The sequence below is a fragment of the Rattus norvegicus genome, chromosome 4 (genome assembly GCF_021556685.1).
Source record: "Rattus norvegicus strain SHRSP/BbbUtx chromosome 4, alternate assembly SHRSP_T2T, whole genome shotgun sequence".
Classification (NCBI taxonomy): domain Eukaryota; kingdom Metazoa; phylum Chordata; class Mammalia; order Rodentia; family Muridae; genus Rattus; species Rattus norvegicus.
In genome coordinates, this window is record NC_141537.1 from 66893397 (window position 1) to 66914314 (window position 20918).

The 20918-nt window shown below is 42.1% G+C and overlaps 1 long non-coding RNA gene across 1 annotated transcript in view; it reads right to left on the reverse strand.

The window, feature by feature from the left end:
• LOC147994807 (uncharacterized) overlaps positions 1–19289 on the reverse strand; it is a 76065-nt gene extending 56776 nt beyond the window's left edge. Inside the window, exon 1 of the long non-coding RNA XR_015685983.1 lies at positions 17944–19289. This is a non-coding gene — a long non-coding RNA (uncharacterized LOC147994807). The remainder of the gene's footprint in view (positions 1–17943) is intronic.
• Between the last annotated feature and the right edge of the window lie 1629 nt (positions 19290–20918).

Consider the following 20918-nt stretch of genomic DNA (forward strand, 5'->3'; position numbering starts at 1 on the left):
CAATAATAGTAGGAGATTTCAACACCCCACTCTCATCAATGGACAGATCATGGAAACAGAAATTAAACAGAGACGTAGACAGACTAAGAGAAGTCATGAGCCAAATGGACTTAACAGATATTTATAGAACATTCTATCCTAAAGCAAAAGGATATACATTCTTCTCAGCTCCTCACGGTACTTTCTCCAAAATTGACCATATAATTGGTCAAAAAACGGGACTCAACAGGTACAGAAAGATAGAAATAATCCAATGCGTGCTATCAGACGACCATGGCCTAAAGCTGGTCTTCAATAACAATAAAAGAAGAACGCCCACATATACATGGAACTTGAACAATGCTCTACTCAACGATAATCTGGTCAAGGAAGAAATAAAGAAAGAAATTAAAGACTTTTTAGAATTTAATGAAAAATGAAGGTACAACATACCCAAACTTATGGGACACAATGAAAGCTGTGCTAAGAGGAAAACTCATAGCTCTGAGTGCCCGGAGAAAGAAACAGGAGAGAGCATATATCAGCATCTTGACAGCACACCTAAAAGCTCTAGAACAAAAAGAAGCAAATACACCCAGGAGGCATAGAAGGCAGGAAATAATCAAACTCAGAGCTGAAATCAACCAAGTAGAAACAAAAAGGACCATAGAAAGAATCAACAGAACCAAAAGTTGGTTCTTTGAGAAAATCAACAAGATAGATAAACCCTTAGCCAGACTAACGAGAGGACACAGAGTGTGTCCAAATTAACAAAATCAGAAATGAAAAGGGAGACATAACTACAGAATCAGAGGAAATTCAAAAAATCATCAGATCTTACTATAAAAGCCTATATTCAACAAAACTTGAAAATCTGCAGGAAATGGACAATTTCCTAGACAGATACCAGGTACTGAAGTTAAATCAGGAACAGATAAACCAGTTAAACAACCCCATAACTCCTAAGGAAATAGAAGCAGTCATTAAAGGTCTCCCAACCAAAAAGAGCCCAGGTCCAGACGGGTTTAGTGCAGAATTCTATCAGACCTTCATAGAAGACCTCATACCAATATTATCCAAACTATTCCACAAAATTGAAACAGATGGAGCACTACCAAATTCCTTCTATGAAGCCACAATTACTCTTATACCTAAACCACACAAAGACCCAACAAAGAAAGAGAACTTCAGACCAATTTCCCTTATGAATATCGACGCAAAAATACTCAATAAATAAAATTCTGGCAAACTGAATCCAGGAGCACATCAAAACAATCATCCACCATGATCAAGTAGGCTTCATCCCAGGCATGCAGGGATGGTTTAATATTCGGAAAACCATCAACGTGATCCATTATATAAACAAACTGAAAGAACAAAACCACATGATCATTTCAATAGATGCTGAGAAAGCATTTGACAAAATTCAACACCCCTTCATGATAAAAGTCCTGGAAAGAATAGGAATTCAAGGCCCATACCTAAACATAGTAAAAGCCATATACAGCAAACCAGTCGCTAACATTAAAATAAATGGAGAGAAACTTGAAGCAATCCCACTAAAATCAGGGACTAGACAAGGCTGCCCACTCTCTCCCTACTTATTCAATATAGTTCTTGAAGTTCTAGCCAGAGCAATCAGACAACAAACGGAGGTCAAGGGGATACAGATCGGAAAAGAAGAAGTCAAAATATCACTATTTGCAGATGATATGATAGTATATTTAAGTGATCCCAAAAGTTCCACCAGAGAACTACTAAAGCTGATAACTTCAGCAAAGTGGCTAGGTATAAAATTAACTCAAATAAATCAGTAGCCTTCCTCTATACAAAAGAGAAACAAGCCGAGAAAGAAATTAGGGAAACGACACACTTCATAATAGACCCAAATAATATAAAGTACCTCGGAGTGACTTTAACCAAGCAAGTAAAAGATCTATACAATAAGAACTTCAAGACACTGAGGAAAGAAATTGAAGAAGACCTCAGAAGATGGAAAGATCTCCCATGCTCATGGATTGGCAGGATTAATATAGTAAAAATGGCCATTTTACCAAAAGCGATCTACAGATTCAATGCAATCCCCATCAAAATACCAATCCAATTCTTCAAAGAGTTAGACAGAACAATTTGCAAATTCATCTGGAATAACAAAAAACCCAGGATAGCTAAAGCTATCCTCAACAATAAAAGGACTTCAGGGGGAATCACTATCCCTGAACTCAAGCAGTATTACAGAGCAATAGTGATAAAAACTGCATGGTATTAGTACAGAGACAGACAGATAGACCAATGGAACAGAATTGAAGACCCAGAAATGAACCCACACACCTATGGTCACTTGATTTTTGACAAAGGAGCCAAAACCATCCAATTGAAAAAAGAGCAATTTCAGCAAATGGTGATGGTTCAACTGGAGGTCAACATGTAGAAGAATGCAGATCGATCCATGCTTATCACCCTGTACCAAGCTTAAGTCCAAGTGGACCAAGGACCTCCACCTCAAACCAGATACACTCAAACTAATAGAAGAAAAACTAGGGAAGCATCTGGAACACATGGGCACTGGAAAAAATTTCCTGAACAAAACACCAATGGCTTACCCTCTAAGATCAAGAATTGACAAATGGGATCTCATAAAACTGCAAAGCTTCTGTAAGGCAAAGGACACTGTGGTTAGGACAAAATGGCAACCAAAAGATTGGGAAAAGATCTTTACCAATCCTACAACAGATAGAGGCCTTATATCCAAAATATACAAAGAACTCAAGAAGTTAGACCGCAGGGAGACAAATAACCCTATTAAAAAATGGGGTTCAGAGCTAAACAAAGATTTCACAGCTGAGGAATGCCGAATGGCTGAGAAACACCTAAAGAAATGTTCAACATCTTTAGTCATAAGGGAAATGCAAATCAAAACAACCCTGAGACTTCACCTCACACCAGTGAGAATGGCTAAGTTCAAAAACTCAGGTGACAGCAAATGCTGGCGAGGATGTGGAGAAAGAGGAACACACTCCTCCATTGTTGGTGGGATTGCAGACTGGTACAACCATTCTGGAAATCAGTCTGGAGGTTCCTCAGAAAATTGGACATTGAACTGCCTGAGGATCCAGGTTTACCTCTCTTGGGCATATACCCAAAAGATGCCCCAACATATAAAAAAGACACGTGCTCCACTATGTTCATAGCAGCCTTATTTATAATAGCCAGAAACTGGAAAGAACCCAGATGACCTTCAACAGGGGAATGGATACAGAAAATGTGGTACATCTACACAATGGAATATTACTCAGCTATGAAAAACAATGCCTTTATGAAATTCATAGGCAAATGATTGGAACTGGAAAATATCATCCTGAGTGAGGTAACCCAATCACAGAAAAACACACATGGTATGCACTCATTGATAAGTGGCTATTAGCCCAAATGCTTGAATTACCCTAGATCCCTAGAACAAAGGAAACTCAAGACGGATGATCAAAATGTGAATGCTTCACTCCTTCTTTAAATGGGGAAAAAGAATACCCTTGGCAGGGAAGGGGGAGGCAAAGATTAAAACAGAGACAGAAGGAACACCCATTCAGAGCCTGCCCCACATGTGGCCCATACATATACAGCCACCCAATTAGACAAGATGGATGAAGGAAAGAAGTGCAGGTAGACAGGAGCCAGAGGTAGATCTCTCCAGAGAGAGACAGCCAGAATACAGCAAATACAGAGGCGAATGCCAGCAGCAAACCACTGACTGAGAACAGGATCACCGTTGAAGCAATCAGAGAAAGAACTGGAAAGTTTGAAGGGGCTCGAGACCCCATATGAACAACAATGCCAAACAACCAGAGCTTCCAGGGACTAAGCCACTACCTAAAGACTATACATGAACTGACCCTGGACTCTGACCTCATAGGAAGCAATGAATATCCTAGTAAGAGCACCAGTGGAAGGGGAAGCCCTGGGTCCTGCTAAGACTGAACCCCCAGTGAATGTGATTGTTGGGGGAGGGTGGCAATGGGGGGAGGATGGGGAGGGGAATACCCATAAAGAAGGGGAGCGGGAGGGGTTAGGGGGATGTTGGCCCGTAAACCGGGAAAGGGAATAACACTCGAAATGTAAATAAGAAATACTCAAGTTAATAAAAAAATTAAAAAATTTTAGGGGCTGGGGATTTAGCTCAGTGGTAGAGCGCTTACCTAGGAAGCGCAAGGCCCTGGGTTCGGTCCCCAGCTCAAAAAAAAACAAAACAAAAAAAAATTTTAAAAAAAGAAAGTATAAGTGAGGTAATGCAGACCCAAAAGACATGTACGGTAGGTACTCACTTATGATTGGACATCGAGCCACCAACTGAAGAGCATACAGAGTGCAGCTCAGTCTCCATGTGGATCCTCCAACAACTGGGGCTATCCTTAAAGCCTATCTGTGAAATACAGTGGGGCTTCCTTGTCTGGCCTCAGTGGGAGAAGATGCACCAAACCCTGCAGAGACTTGATGTACTGGGGGGTTGGGAAGATGCTGACTGGTTTTATGTGTCAACTTGACACAAACCGAGAAAGGAGAGAAAGGAGCCTCAGCTGAGGAAATGCCTCCATAAGACCTAGCTGTAAGGCATTTTCTCAACTAGTGATCAGCCTATTGTGGGTGGTGCCATTCCTGGGCTGGTGGTCTTGGGTTCTCTAAGAGAGCAAGCTGAGCAAACCAGGGGAAGCAAGCCAGTAAGAAACACCCCTCCATGGCCTCTGCATCAGCTCCTGCTTCCTGCCCTGCTTGAGTTCCAGTCCTGACTTCCTTTGGTGATGAAAGAGCAACGTGGAAGTGTGAGCTGAATCAACCCTTCCCTCCCCGACGTGCTTTTTGGTCATGGAATGGAAACCCTGAATAAGACAAGTTGGTACCAGTATAGCAGCACAGTGGGGTACTCCTGTGACAACCTGACCAGGAGAGGTTGGGGAAGACTGTGGAAGGACTTTGAAACTTTGAGCTAGAAGAGCCATTGGGATGTTAAGGGCTCTGTGGGATGTTCTGTAGGAGCTTGGAAGGTAATGTTGAGAATAGCACAGAAGATGGTGGCCTGGCTTGTGAAAATTCAGAGGGAAGATTAATGACTCTTATCAGGGCTGTTGCCATTTTGATTGTGATGATTCTGTGGTTTTGGTTAGCTGGGGTTGAAGAATCATCTCTGGTTAACAAGATACCAGAACTACTAAAGGAAACCCTTGCTTTACTGGGACTATTGATGCTGGTCAGCTGGAGCTAAGAAATTAGTGGTGATTAAGAAGAGACCAGCATCATTGAGGTGAATTCTGGGAATTGTTTTCTGAGAGCCCAAAGAGGTGGTGTTCCAGAGATAGCCTAAGTTGTACCTTGTGCTGTGGCCCGACTTGGTAGAGTATAAGAGTCACCCAAATGGTCCTGATTTGAAGAAATGAAGGGTCATGAAGAGCTGCTGAGGCTGAGCACTGTGAGAGGTCATGGAAGGCCATTAGTGAAGGGCAGCCTCAGTGCAATTCATGGCCCAGGACTGAAAGGTCATGCAAAGAAGTTAAGGTTTGGCACCATGAAAAGAACCTATGAGATGCTATTGGTGAAGCCTAGTTGCAGCAGTGTTTTGGGGATGCCAGTACCATGAGATGACCACCAAGAACAGCAGCAGCAGTGGAGGAGAACAGGCATCTGGAGCCTAGAAGACAAAGTGTAGGCTACAAAGGGCAGAGCTGGAGAAGTGACCCAAGCCTATGGAGGAGCCCAGAAGACTATGGGTGGATCCCAGACATTGGATGGTTAGAGTTTGATTTTGCTTTTGATTGTGACTGTGCCCTGATATTTTTCCCTCTTGAAAGAAGAAAGTATTTTAGTGGAACCCACAGTTAAGAAACTTTGAATTGAAAAAAGACTGAATTTTAAAAGAGATTGGATATTTTAAAGGAATTGAAAATTTAATATGTAAGAATTTGTAAAGATTGAGAGGCTTTTAAAGTTATTTTGATTTGGTGGATGAATTAGAAAGTAAGGGTTGAGGCTTAATAGTGATGTGTTTGTGTGTCAAGTTGACAAGGGGTCAGTTGTAATGGATGGTTTATGTGTCACCTGGACACAAGCTGAAGTTATCACAGAAAAAGGAGCCTCAGTTGAGGAAATGCCACCATGAGACCCAGCTGTAAGGCATTTTCTCAACTAGTGATCAACGGGGGAGGACCCAGCACAGTGTGGGTGGTGCCATATCTGTGTTAGTAGTCCTAGGTTCTATAAGAGAGCAAGCTGAGCAAACCAGGGGAAGCAAGCCAGTAAGTAACATCCCTCCATGGTTTCTACATCAGCTCCTGCTTCCTGATCTGCTTGAGTTCCGGTCCTTCCTTTGGTGATGAACAGCAATGTGGAAGTATAAACTGAATAAACCCTTTCCTCCACAACGTGCTTCTTGATCATGATGTTTGTGCAGGAATAGAAACCCTAAGACAGGGAGCTTAACCAGGGATGGCCCTACCCTTTCAGAGGAGTAGGAGAGGAAGATGGGAGGAATGACTGGGTGAGAGAGGTACTGGGAGGGGGCAATGTTTGGGATGTTTGGATGGAGAGAGAGAGAGAGAGAGAATGTGGTATATCTACACAATGAAATATTATTCCAATATTAAAAACAAAGACGGCGGATCCCCGCCCGCAGCAGCTCTCTGCTCCCAGACCCCGTGGGAAAGAGACCTCACCGCCTGGTCAGGTGGGCACTCCTGAGGCTGCAGAGCGGAAGAGACCACCAACACTGCCCACCCCTGCCCACATCCCTGGCCCAAGAGGAAACTGTATAAGGCCTCTGGGCTCCCGTGGGGGAGGGCCCAGGAGCGGCAGGACCCCTGCCTGAGACACCGCCGGAACCTGAAGGAAACAGACCGGATAAATAGTTCTCTGCACCCAAATCCCATGGGAGGGAGAGCTAAACCTTCAGAGAGGCAGACAAGCCTGGGAAACCAGAAGAGACTGCTCTCTGCACATACATCTCGGACGCCAGAGGAAAACACCAAAGGCCATCTGGAACCCTGGTGCACTGAAGCTCCCGGAAGGGGCGGCACAGGTCTTCCTGGTTGCTGCCGCCACAGAGAGCCCGTGGGCAGCACCCCGCGAGCAAACTTGAGCCTCGGGACCACAGGTAAGACCAACTTGTCTGTTGCAAGAAGGCTGCCTGGTGAAATCGGGACACACAGAGGCAGAATTCCTCTAGGACCGGGCACGTCCTGTGTTTACCGGAAGTCCCATACCCGCGGATCCCGGCCCGCAGCAGCTCTCTGCTCCCAGACCCCGTGGGAAAGAGACCTCACCGCCTGGTCAGGTGGGCACTCCTGAGGCTGCATAAGCTCCCGGAAGGGGCGGCACAGGTCTTCCTGGTTGCTGCCGCCGCAAAGAACCCGTGGGCAGCACCCCGCGAGCGAACTTGAGCCTCGGGACCACAGGTAAGACCAACTTTTCTGCTGCAAGAAAGCTGCCTGGTGACCTCAAGACACAGGCCCACAGGAACAGCTGAAGACATGTAGAGAGGAAAAACTACATGCCCGAAAGCAGAACACTCTGTCCCCATAACTGACTGAAAGAGAGGAAAACAGGTCTACAGCACTCCTGACACACAGGCTTATAGGACAGTCTAGCCACTGTCAGAAATAGCAGAACAAAGTAACACTAGAGATAATCTGATGGCGAGAGGCAAGCGCAGGAACACAAGCAACAGAAATCAAGACTACATGGCATCATCGGAGCCCAATTCTCCCACCAAAACAAACATGGAATATCCAAACACACCAGAAAAGCAAGATCTACTTTCAAAATCATATTTGATCATGATGCTGGAGGACTTCAAGAAAGACGTGAAGAACTCCCTTAGGGAAACACAGGAAAACATTAATAAACAAGTAGAAGCCTACAGAGAGGAATCGCAAAAATCCCTGAAAGAATTCCAGGAAAACACAATCAAACAGTTGAAGGAATTAAAAATGGAAATAGAAGCAATCAAGAAAGAACACATGGAAACAACCCTGGATATAGAAAACCAAAAGAAGAGACAAGGAGCTGTAGATACAAGTTTCACAACAGAATACAAGAGATGGAAGAGAGAATCTCAGGAGCAGAAGATTCCATAGAAATCATCGACTCAACTGTCAAAGATAATGTAAAGCAGAAAAAGCTACTGGTCCAAAACATACAGGAAATCCAGGACTCAATGAGAAGATCAAACCTAAGGATCATAGGTATAGAAGAGAGTGAAGACTCCCAGCTCAAAGGACCAGTAAATATGTTCAACAAAATCATAGAAGAAAACTTCCCTAATCTAAAAAAAGAGATACCCATAGACATACAAGAAGCCTACAGAACTCCAAATAGATTGGACCAGAAAAGAAACACCTCCCGTCACATAATTGTCAAAACACCAAACGCACAAAATAAAGAAAGAATATTAAAAGCAGTAAGGGAAAAAGGTCAAGTAACATATAAAGGCAGACCTATCAGAATCACACCAGACTTCTCGCCAGAAACTATGAAGGCCAGAAGATCCTGGACTGATGTCATACAGACCCTAAGAGAACACAAATGCCAGCCCAGGTTACTGTATCCTGCAAAACTCTCAATTAACATAGATGGAGAAACCAAGATATTCCATGACAAAACCAAATTTACACTATATCTTTCTACAAATCCAGCACTACAAAGGATAATAAATGGTAAAGCCCAACATAAGGAGGCAAGCTATACCCTAGAAGAAGCAAGAAACTAATCGTCTTGGCAACAAAACAAAGAGAGTGAAAGCACACAAACATAACCTCACATCCAAATATGAATATAACGGGAAGCAATAATCACTATTCCTTAATATCTCTCAAAATCAATGGCCTCAACTCCCCAATAAAAAGAAATAGATTAACAAACTGGATACGCAATGAGGACCCTGCATTCTGCTGCCTACAGGAAACACACCTCAGAGACAAAGACAGACACTACCTCAGAGTGAAAAGCTGGAAAACAACTTTCCAAGCAAATGGTCAGAAGAAGCAAGCTGGAGTACCCATTCTAATATCAAATAAAATCAATTTTCAACTAAAAGTCATCAAAAAAGATAAGGAAGGACACTTCATATTCATCAAAGGAAAAATCCACCAAGATGAACTCTCAATCCTAAATATCTATGCCCCAAATACAAGGGCACCTACATAAGTAAAAGAAACCTTACTAAAGCTCAAAACACACATTGCACCTCACACAATAATAGTGGGAGATTTCAACACCCCACTCTCATCAATGGACAGATCATGGAAACAGAAATTAAACAGTGATGTCGACAGACTAAGAGAAGTCATGAGCCAAATGGACTTAACGGATATTTATAGAACATTCTATCCTAAAGCAAAAGGATATACCTTCTTCTCAGCTCCTCATGGTACTTTCTCCAAAATTGACCATATAATTGGTCAAAAAACGGGCCTCAACAGGTACAGAAAGATAGAAATAATCCCATGCGTGCTATCAGACCACCACGGCCTAAAACTGGTCTTCAATAACAATAAGGGAAGAATGCCCACATATACGTGGAAATTGAACAATGCTCTACTCAATGATAACCTGGTCAAGGAAGAAATAAAGAAAGAAATTAAAAACTTTTTAGAATTTAATGAAAATGAAGGTACAACATACCCAAACTTATGGGACACAATGAAAGCTGAGCTAAGAGGAAAACTCATAGCGCTGAGTGCCTGCAGAAAGAAACAGGAAAGAGCATATGTCAGCAGCTTGACAGCACACCTAAAAGCTCTAGAACAAAAAGAAGCAAATACACCCAGGAGGAGTAGAAGGCAGGAAATAATCAAACTCAGAGCTGAAATCAACCAAGTAGAAACAAAAAGGACCATAGAAAGAATCAACAGAACCAAAAGTTGGTTCTTTGAGAAAATCAACAAGATAGATAAACCCTTAGCCAGACTAACGAGAGGACACAGAGTATGTCCAAATTAACAAAATCAGAAATGAAAAGGGAGACATAACTACAGAATCAGAGGAAATTCAAAAAATCATCAGATCTTACTATAAAAACCTATATCAACAAAACTTGAAAATCTGCAGGAAATGGACAATTTCCTAGACAGATACCAGGTACTGAAGTTAAATCAGGAACAGATAAACCAGTTAAACAACCCCATAACTCCTAAGGAAATAGAAGCAGTCATTAAAGGTCTCCCAACCAAAAAGAGCCCAGGTCCAGACGGGTTTAGTGCAGAATTCTATCAAACCTTCATAGAAGACCTCATACCAATATTATCCAAACTATTCCACAAAATTGAAACAGATGGATTACTACCGAATTCCTTCTACGAAGCCACAATTACTCTTATACCTAAACCACACAAAGACACAACAAAGAAAGAGAACTTCAGACCAATTTCCCTTATGAATATCGACGCAAAAATACTCAATAAAATTCTGGCAAACCGAATTCAAGAGCACATCAAAACAATCATCCATCATGATCAAGTAGGCTTCATCCCAGGCATGCAGGGATGGTTTAATATACGGAAAACCATCAACGTGATCCATTATATAAACAAACTGAAAGAACAGAACCACATGATCATTTCATTAGATGCTGAGAAAGCATTTGACAAAATTCAACACCCCTTCATGATAAAAGTCCTGGAAAGAATAGGAATTCAAGGCCCATACCTAAACATAGTAAAAGCCATATACAGCAAACCAGTTGCTAACATTAAAATAAATGGAGAGAAACTTGAAGCAATCCCACTAAAATCAGGGACTAGACAAGGCTGCCCACTCTCTCCCTACTTATTCAATATAGTTCTTGAAGTTCTAGCCAGAGCAATCAGACAACAAAAGGAGATCAAGGGGATACAGATCAGAAAAGAAGAGGTCAAAATATCACTATTTGCAGATGATATGATAGTATATTTAAGTAATCCCAAAAGTTCCACCAGAGAACTACTAAAGCTGATAAACAACTTCAGCAAAGTGGCTGGGTATAAAATTAACTCAAATAAATCAGTTGCCTTCCTCTATACAAAAGAGAAACAAGCCGAGAAAGAAATTAGGGAAACGACACCCTTCATAATAGACCCAAATAATATAAAGTACCTCGGTGTGACTTTAACCAAGCAAGTAAAAGATTTATACAATAAGAACTTCAAGACACTGAGGAAAGAAATTGAAGAAGACCTCAGAAGATGGAAAGATCTCCCATGCTCATGGATTGGCAGGATTAATATAGTAAAAATGGCCATTTTACCAAAAGCGATCTACAGACTCAATGCAATCCCCATCAAAATACCAATCCAATTCTTCAAAGAGTTAGACAGAACAATTTGCAAATTCATCTGGAATAACAAAAAACCCAGGATAGCTAAAGCTATCCTCAACAATAAAAGGACTTCAGGGGGAATCACTATCCCTGAACTCAAGCACTATTGCAGAGCAATAGTGATAAAAACTGCATGGTATTGGTACAGAGACAGACAGATAGACCAATGGAATAGAATTGAAGACCCAGAAATGAACCCACACACCTATGGTCACTTGATTTTTGACAAAGGAGCCAAAACCATCCAATGGAAAAAAGATAGCATTTTCAGCAAATGGTGCTGGTTCAACTGGAGGGCAACATGTAGAAGAATGCAGATCGATCCATGCTTATCACCCTGTACAAAGCTTAAGTCCAAGTGGATCAAGGACCTCCACATCAACCAGACACACTCAAACTAATAGAAGAAAAACTAGGGAAGCATCTGGAACACATGGGCACTGGAAAAAATTTCCTGAACAAAACACCAATGGCTTACGCTCTAAGATCAAGAATTGACAAATGGGATCTCATAAAACTGCAAAGCTTCTGTAAGGCAAAGGACACTGTGGTTAGGACAAAACGGCAACCAACAGATTGGGAAAAGATCTTTACCAATCCTACAACAGATAGAGGCCTTATATCCAAAATATACAAAGAACTCAAGAAGTTAGACGGCAGGGAAACAAATAATCCTATTAAAAAATGGGGTTCAGAGCTAAACAAAGAATTCACAGCTGAGGAATGCCGAATGGCTGAGAAACACCTAAAGAAATGTTCAACATCTTTAGTCATAAGGGCAATGCAAATCAAAACAATCCTGAGATTTCACCTCACACCAGTCAGAATGGCTAAGATCAAAAACTCAGGTGACAGCAGATGAGGATGTGGAGAAAAAGTAACACTCTTCCATTGGTGGTGGGATTGCAGACTGGTACAACCATTCTGGAAATCAGTCTGGATGTTCCGCAGAAAATTGGACATTGTACTACCTGAGGACCCAGCTATACCTCTCTTGGGCATATATACAAAAGATGCCCCAACATATACAAAGACACATGCTCCACTATGTTCATAGCAGCCTTATTTATAATAGCCAGAAGCTAGAAAGATCCCAGATGCCCTTCAACAGAGGAATGGATACAGAAAATGTGGTACATCTACACAATGGAATATTACTCAGCTATCAAAAACAATGACTTTATGAAATTCATAGGCAAATGGATGGAACTAGAAAATATCATCCTGAGTGAGGTAACCCAATCACAGAAAAACACACATGGTATGCACTCATTGATAAGTGGCTATTAGCCCAAATGCTCAAATTACCCAAGATTCACAGATCCCATGAAACTCAAGGATGACCAAAATGTTGATGCTTCACTCCTTCTTTGAGAGGGGAACAAGAATACCCTTAGGAGGGGATAGGAAGGCAAAGTTTATAACAGAGATTGAAGGAACACCCATTCAGAGCCTGCCCCTCATGTGGCCCATACATATACAGCCACCAAACTAGATAAGATGGATGAAACAACGAAGTGCAGGCTGACAGGAACCGGATGTAGATCTCTCCTGAGAGACACAGCCAGAATTTGGCAAATACATAGGCGAATGCCAGCAACAAACCACTGAACTGAGAACTGAGAAGGAATCAGAGAAAGGACTGAAAGAACTTGAAGGGGCTTGAGACCCCATATGAACAACAATGCTAACCAACCAGAGCTTTCAGGGACTAAGCCACTACCCAAAGAGTATGCATGGACTGACCCTGGGCTCCAAATTCATAGGTAGCAATGAATAGCCTAGTAAGAGCACCAGTGGAAGGGGAAGCCCTTGGTCCTGCCAAGGCTGGACCCTCAGTGAACGGAATTGTTGGGAGGAGGGTGGTAATGTGGGGTGGATGGGGAGGGGAACACCAATATAGAAGGGGAGAGGGAGAGGTTAGGGGGATGTTGGCCTGGAAATGAGGAAAGGGAATAACATTTGAAATGTAAACAAGAAATACCCAATTTAATAAAGATGGAAAGAAAAAAGAATATTCAGGTTGTTAACTCATGTTGTTATCTCTTTTGTAAACTTATAAGCTACAGGAAACCCACTCAGACTTGACTCTCATGGACCAAATAGGCTCCACTCAGATAAGTAATCTGCCTAAAGTTCCCACTTACTACCTATTCCAAAGGGTGGGATTCCTCTGGGTTTCAAACGTACATCTAAGAAAAATTTCTTTTCTCCCAAATGTGCTTAATCTTACTCTCTACCTATAATAAATATATACGTGTGTTCTGGCATCTTGTCAAGTCCGGGCACTTATGAAACCCAGAACATCTCCAGAGAAGCGACCTCCAGATATTTCAATTTCCTCTCACAGACACTGATGCTTCTATTGGACCTGTTCCTTCTGCCTATTCTCAGATGGTTCCACAGACCCTGGACAACAGGGAGACAGCCAACTCTAGGACTGGATAAACATCCCCCCTCATATATGGCACCAACATATCATTCTGCCTTTTTGTTCCAGTTCCTGGACCTTCGAAAACCCTATATGGAAGTGGATACCCCCTCTCATAACACCCTTTCTAGTCATCTTTCTGGAGTTACTATTCACTCCCTGCCTCATTAATCTTGTCTTTACATTCCTTCAAGGACAGATACAAAAAATTCATAATCAAACTATTAATCAGTTCCTGTTACAGAATTACCAGCTGCAGTCCAGTGAGGATCCATTTACCAACTGGGCCCTGATTGTGAAAAGCAGCTGTACCTCAATATTGATGACGCCCCAAGACAGCAGGAAGTAGCCTAAGAGACATGGCGCCCCTATCCCCCTTTCACCATCAGCTTCCCCCTCCCTCTTTTCCTTCTTTTCATGATTAAAAAAGGGAGGTATGTTGGTATCAGGAATTGCCTTTACCTCCAACAGTGACACCATTTGGTCACTGTTGCCATGGCAACCATCATACGTCCCCAGTATTCCTTTGGTTCAATTCCCAACTCCACCTGGAGTAGTTAGATCATATTCCAAGTAAAAGGCAGACAGCTGCTGCTGCTTCTTCTTCTTCTTCTTCTTCTTCTTCTTCTTCTTCTTCTTCTTCTTCTTCTTCTTCTTCTTCTTCTTCTTCTTCTTCTTCTTCTTCTTCTTCTCCTCCTCCTCCTCCTCCTCCTCCTCCTCCTCCTCCTCCTTTTTCTTCCTTCTCCTCCTCCTCCTCTTCCTCCTCCTCCTCCTTCTCCTTCTCTTCCTCCTCCTCCTCCTCCTCCTCCTCCTCCTCCTCCTCCTCCTCCTCCTCCTCCTCCTCCTCCTTCTTCTTCTTCTTCTTCTTCTTCTTCTTCTTCTTCTTCTTCTTCTTCTTCTTCTTCTTCTCCTTCTCCTTCTCCTCCTCCTTCTTCTTTCTTCTCCTTCTCCTTCTCTTCCTCCTCCTCCTCCTTCTTCTCCTTCTCCTTCTTCTTCCTCTCTCTCCCCCCCTCTCTCCTCTCCCTTTTTTCTTCTTTCTCTCACCCCTTCCACTCTTCTCATTCTCCCATTAAATCTCTCCACATGGAACCGTGTTGGTGTTGGTTTGTTGTGCTTTATCCGGACAGGCGCTGGCTAATATTCAGCAACAACAATCAAGACTCACCGTGCCAGAAATGGAGATCATCAATCTGTAAGGAAAGGAATGCCCATATTCTTCTGTGGAGAGTCTGCTAAGTGTCATTCTGCCTAACATTTCCTTTACAAACTTTTTCTTTTAAAGACTTTTGAGTTAAGATTGTTCTCTTGGAGCCTCTAATTATTTGGTTAAGTTCAGTGCTGGGTTTTATTTGGATTTTTAAATAATGAGTTATAATGTTCATACTTCTTGTAAGGAGATTTAAAGGCCATGATATGAAAGCAAACTCCAAACATAAGGCAAGACATTTGGTGCATGTTCCTTCATCTGTCGTTCATATGAACGATGATCCCATTGTATGGTTCTGAGACCTTCGTCAATGTTTTTGTTTGTTATATGTATTTTTATTGCATTCTAGTAAAAATACATGTAAGATTCTAAAATTTCCTCATATTTTGCTTGGTTGATTTCTATAACTGAAGGAGAGGATGGGACTAGACTCCAGGCATTCCTCCCCCAATGTTTCCAAGGACCCAAAGGCCAATTCTGTGCAACACTTGCCTTAGGTACTACTGTTTCGAAACCTTTCAGGGTTCTTTTCTGAAGGTCTGTCTTTGTACCCTTGAACATTTTATTACTCATTGTTAAGTTTGCCTCCCAGAGGTGGAAAAGTCCATCTGGGTTGCCTTTGTGGTCTGAGGGAGATGCAGTCTCAGGTTGGGTCTATTCCAGCTATCTCGGTGCAGGTCTAATTAAGCAGTCTTGGGGATCTCTCTGCTTTAAAGCAATGTTACCTTGTGGCCAAAAAGCCTGCTGCCTTTGGGTTTCATCACATATGGTCATTTTTCTCATTGCTCTCTCTGTCCCTTTTTATAAGGGCAAGAACCAAACTGATTCTTATCATTTATTTTCAGAAAATACATAAATAAATCGTATTTACTTATGTAGTACAGAATCTATCAGCTTAACTGGTATAATTTCAAATGAACAATTTGGGATCACCTGGGCCTTACTGATGCTCTGTACAAATAAGATTGCTCATTTAAGATAGTACTAAGAGCTAAAGGGAAGAAAAATAACTCAATTGTCCACTGTCCAATGCTCTGATTTTAAAAGTTAGTATTGCAACAGAAGGGCCTCCCAGCACTCCATTGGCAGAGGCAGAGGCAGAGAGGCAGAGGCAGAGGCGCAGAGGCAGAGGCAGAGGCGCAGAGGCAGAGGCAGAGGCGCAGAGGCAGAGGCAGAGGCGCAGAGGCAGAGGCAGAGGCAGAGGCAGAGGCAGAGGCAGAGGCAGAGGCAGAGGCAGAGGCAGAGGCAGAGGCAGAGGCAGAGGCAGAGGCAGAGGCAGAGGCAGAGGCAGAGGCAGAGGCAGAGGCAGGTCTATCTCTGAGTTCAAGCCTAGCTTGATCTACAGAAAGAGTTCCGGGATAGCCAGAGCTACACAGAGAAACCCTATCTTGAAATACACCCTCTCCCCTACAAAATAGTATTACACTGATCCATGAAAGATAGTTATTAACAACCATGCTGATTAAACCAATTAAAAGTTCTAAGTCATTGTTTATGGCCAGACAAAGAGTAGGAATATGCCCCTGAAAGTCTCTTAGTACCCAAGTTCAGAGGTATAAAATTGTAAAAGTCAAAACCACCAAAGATACATCAAAGTTAGATGATGGACCTAATGACCACTTTGGTCAGAGTAACCTTGAACCTTGTTCACTCCTGGCAGAGCATACTAATTAGATTAGATGTAACCTATTGATTATTTTGTTCATTACATCTGGATCATAGCCAAGGCCATGAAAATATTAAATGGGTTGTTAAGGCAGATATTAACTGTTGGAGGTTGGGGAATAGAGGGCTAAGAACTAACTAGGCAAACACAAAATGGAGTCACAATGGTATCACCTTAGTCATTTCAGTATGTTTTTCATATGCAATTTACTCTGAAATCACAACCCTAAAATATTCTATTAATAATAATACATACATACGATAGGAGAAGGATGGAAGAACATTTGGGAAGAGGAAGGAACTAGTGAACGGAGAGACAAGAAAAGGTAATAGGAGGTATATATAAAGAGTCAAGGGACATTATGTGTGTATTCAATGTCATAATAAAGCACATAATTTCATATAGTCAATATGTTAATTACAAAGAAAAAGTCTGAGTACTTGATTCTTGTAGCTACTTAAGTGTATGACTTAAAATTAACCACCAATAACAGATGATGGGAGCCCTCGTTGCAATTCCTTTAATGTGGCATTAATAGAAAAGATTACTCCATTATATTGTATTATAAATGGTCACATCTTGTTGGAGGTCACAGAGAAGTTGGGTCTAAAAATAAAGTTTCACTGCCACCATTTTAGACCCAAGCATATTTGTGTCAAGCATCCTCTAAGCCCTCTTTTCTGAGGATAGCATGGTCCTCCTCCCAACTCTGTCACAGGAAGGAAGAAACAGATTGTCTCAGTCAGGGTTTCTATTCCTGCACACACATCATGACCAAGAAGCAAGTTGGGGAGGAAAGGGTTTATTCAGCTTACACCTCCATGTTGCTGCTCATCACCAAAGGAAGTCAGGGCTGGAACTCAAGCAGGTCAGGAAGCAGGAGCTGATGCAGAGGCCATGGAGGGGTATTTCTTACTGGCTTGCTTCCCCTGGTTTGCTCGGCTTGCTTTCTTATAGAACCCAAAACTACCAGTCCAGGGATGGCACCACCCACACTGTGCTGAGTCCTCCCCCTTGATCACTAGTTGAGAAAATGCTTTACAGCTGGGTCTCGTGGTGGCATTTCCTCAACTGAGGCTCCTTTTTCTGTGATAACTCCAGCTTGAGTTAAGTTGACACACAAAGCCAGTCAGTACAATTGACCCCTTGTCAATTTGACACACAACCACATCACTATTAAACCTCAACCCTTACTTTATTATTCATCCCCAAGGTCTAAATAACTTTAAGAGTCCCACAGTCTTTACATTTTAAAATTTCAATCCCATTAAATATCCAATCTCTTTTAAAATTCAAAGTCTTTTTTTCAATTCAAAGTCTCTTACCTGTGGGCTCCACTAAAATACTTTCTTCCTTCAAGAGGGAAAAAATATCAGGGCACGGTCACAATCAAAAGCAAAATCAAACTCTAACATTCCATCCAGTGTCTGGGATCCACCCACAATCGTCTAGGCTCCTCCAAGGGCTTGGGTCACTTCTCCAGCTCTACTGTTTGTAGCATACACCTTTTCTTCTAGGTTCCAGTTGCCTGTTCTCCACTGCTGCTGCTGTTCTTGGTGATCATCTCATGGTACTGGCATCCCCAAAACACTTCTGCTGCAACTAGGCTTCACCAATAGCTTCTCAAAGTCTCTCTTCATGGTGCCAAGCCTCAACTCCTTTGCATGACCCTTTCAGTCCTAGGCCATCAATTGCAACTGAGGCTGTACCTTCACTAATGGCCTTCCACAGCCTCTCACAATGCTCAACTTCAGCTGCTCTTTATGACCCCTTCATGCCTTCAAACCAGTTCTACCTGGGTGACTCTTACACATTACCAAGTCCAGCCACAGCGTGAGGTACAACCTTAGTTATCTCTGGAACACAACTCTCAAAAAATGCTTCCCAGAAGAATTCACCTCAAAGATGCTGGTCTCTTCTTAATCATCACTAATTTCTTAGCTCCAGTTGACCAGCATCAATAGTCCCAGTAATGCAAAGGTTTTACATTAGTAGTTCTGGTATCTTGTTAATCACAGTTGATTCTTCAGCCTCAGCTAACCAAAACCACAGAATCATCACCATCAAAATAGCAACAACTCTGATAAGAGTCTTTAATCTTCCCTCTGAAATTTCAGAAGCCAGACCACCATCTTCTGCACTGTTGTCAACATTATCTTCCAAGCTCCTACAGAACATCCCACAGAGCTCTTCACACCCCAATGGCACTTCTAGCTCAAAGTTTCAAAGTTCTTCCACAGTCCTGCCTAAAACATTGTCAGGTTGTCACAGGAGTACACCACTCCCAGTACCAATTTGTCTTAGTCAGGGCTTCTATTCCTGCACACACATCATGACCAAGAGGCAAGTTGGGGAGGAAAGGGTTTATTCAGCTTACACTTCCACATTGCTGTTCATCACCAAAGGAAGTCAGGACTGGAACTCCAGCAGGTCAGGAAGCAGGAGCTGATGCAGAGGCCATGGAGGCATGTTTCTTACTGGCTTGCGTCCCCTGATTTGCTCAGATTGCTCTCTTAGAGAACCCAAGACTACCAGCCCAGGAACGGCACCACCCACAATGGGCTGGGTCTTCCCCCTTGATCACTAGTTGAGAAAATGCTTTACAGCTGTGTCTCATGGAGACATTTCCTCAAGGGAGGCTCCTCTCTCTGTCTTAACTCCAGCTTGAGTCAAGTTGACACACAAAACCAGCCAGGACACAGATCAATAGTGAAAATATTGTGCTCTTAAAAGTCTGATAGAGCAAAATACAAGGAACTTTTGAAACAAACCTAGAACTCTCTGCAGTCCAGGTTTGCCCTGGACTGAGGAAATTCTCCTCCTGCCTATTTCTCCGATGGTTGCTTGATATAAATTAGTAGAGAGCCTGACACAGAAGGTCTGGGTATTATTGCCAACCTCACTTTTAATGAACAATTTAGACAAGTTCTGGTATCTTGACCAAGAGAAAAGACAGTTACCCATGCTATGTGTGGTGACTGATGCCTGTAACCCCAGCAATTAAGCCATGGGAACTTAACTAGGCTGGAGAAATATAAAAATCACCCCTACTGGGGTCTTAGTTTCTGTTTCCAAAATCTTCTGAGATTCCCTGTATAGATCTTATATGACTCAGAGATAGGGGTATTCTGTGTGTCCCTTCCTTGACAGTAACATGGCCCAAAATGAAGGCTTATGTGGGAACACATTCTCTGAGTCTGGTACCTTTCCAATGACTCAACATGGAAAAAGCATCTCTATTTAGCACTTTTTAAAAAACTAAATTGCCTTTAATTTTTGGCAGAGATCATCAAGCCTCACAAAGATCATTTTTTTTTCTTAATATCTAGAACAAACCCAAAGCAAGCCAAGCCTCTTAATAGTCTTTCAGTTTTCAGTACTCTCTAAGTATTATGTAAATATTTTTGTTGCCAAACAAAAAGGAAGTCAGAGCCAGAGGGGAGCTTCACAAATTGGAATTTAAGTTAACCTTCTCACATTGATTATATGTAAAAAAAAAAAAAAAAAAAAAAAGCCTACTGGTATAAATACGTATCAAAAACTTGTAGGCTTTTCTGCTTAAGAGAAGCATATCTAACTTTTTGCCTGTTTCTGTGTCTATGGGTTTTGTTTGGTTTGGTTTAATTTTGGTTTGCTTTTTGAGGCAGGTTTGCTGTATAACCCTGACTAGCTCTGTACTTCTGAAGTTACTCAAGATGACCTTGAATCTATGGCAAACCTTCCAACCTTAGCTTCCCCACATGATAGGATTCCACTCAACCCCCATGAACTTTAGATTTAAATATTGACTTTAACCAGAATACATTATAATATACTTTATGCAGCAAAGAAAGAGCCTGGATGTATTGCTTATCTTTGATTTCCAGATCCCTGTCCATCACATCACAAATCTATTATCTCTTCCTCTGCCCGAGGATGACCTGTAACCTGTATGTACCTTTGATTAGTCTCTATTTACAATCTTGGTTAATCTCAGTAGGGCTGAGTTGGCCTAATGTTTAATCTCTGAAATGACCTGGTCATGACATTGACCCTCTACTAAGTAAAGGTAAACAATGTTATGTAACCACAGGTCTGTCAATTGTTTTATGGTAGTACATACCAATTTGTCTGTCAGGATAGATTAATAGTAATAACTATGTTATGATTTGCCAATACTTTGGGTGGAACTTGGAAGAACTAAGGCTGGATCTATGGCTACACTAAAATGTGCTCATGTGACTGACCAGCCCACTCTAAGAAAGGCAGTGCAAGCTTTGGGCTTCTTGGTACCAAGATATGCACACATATCAGCCAGTGT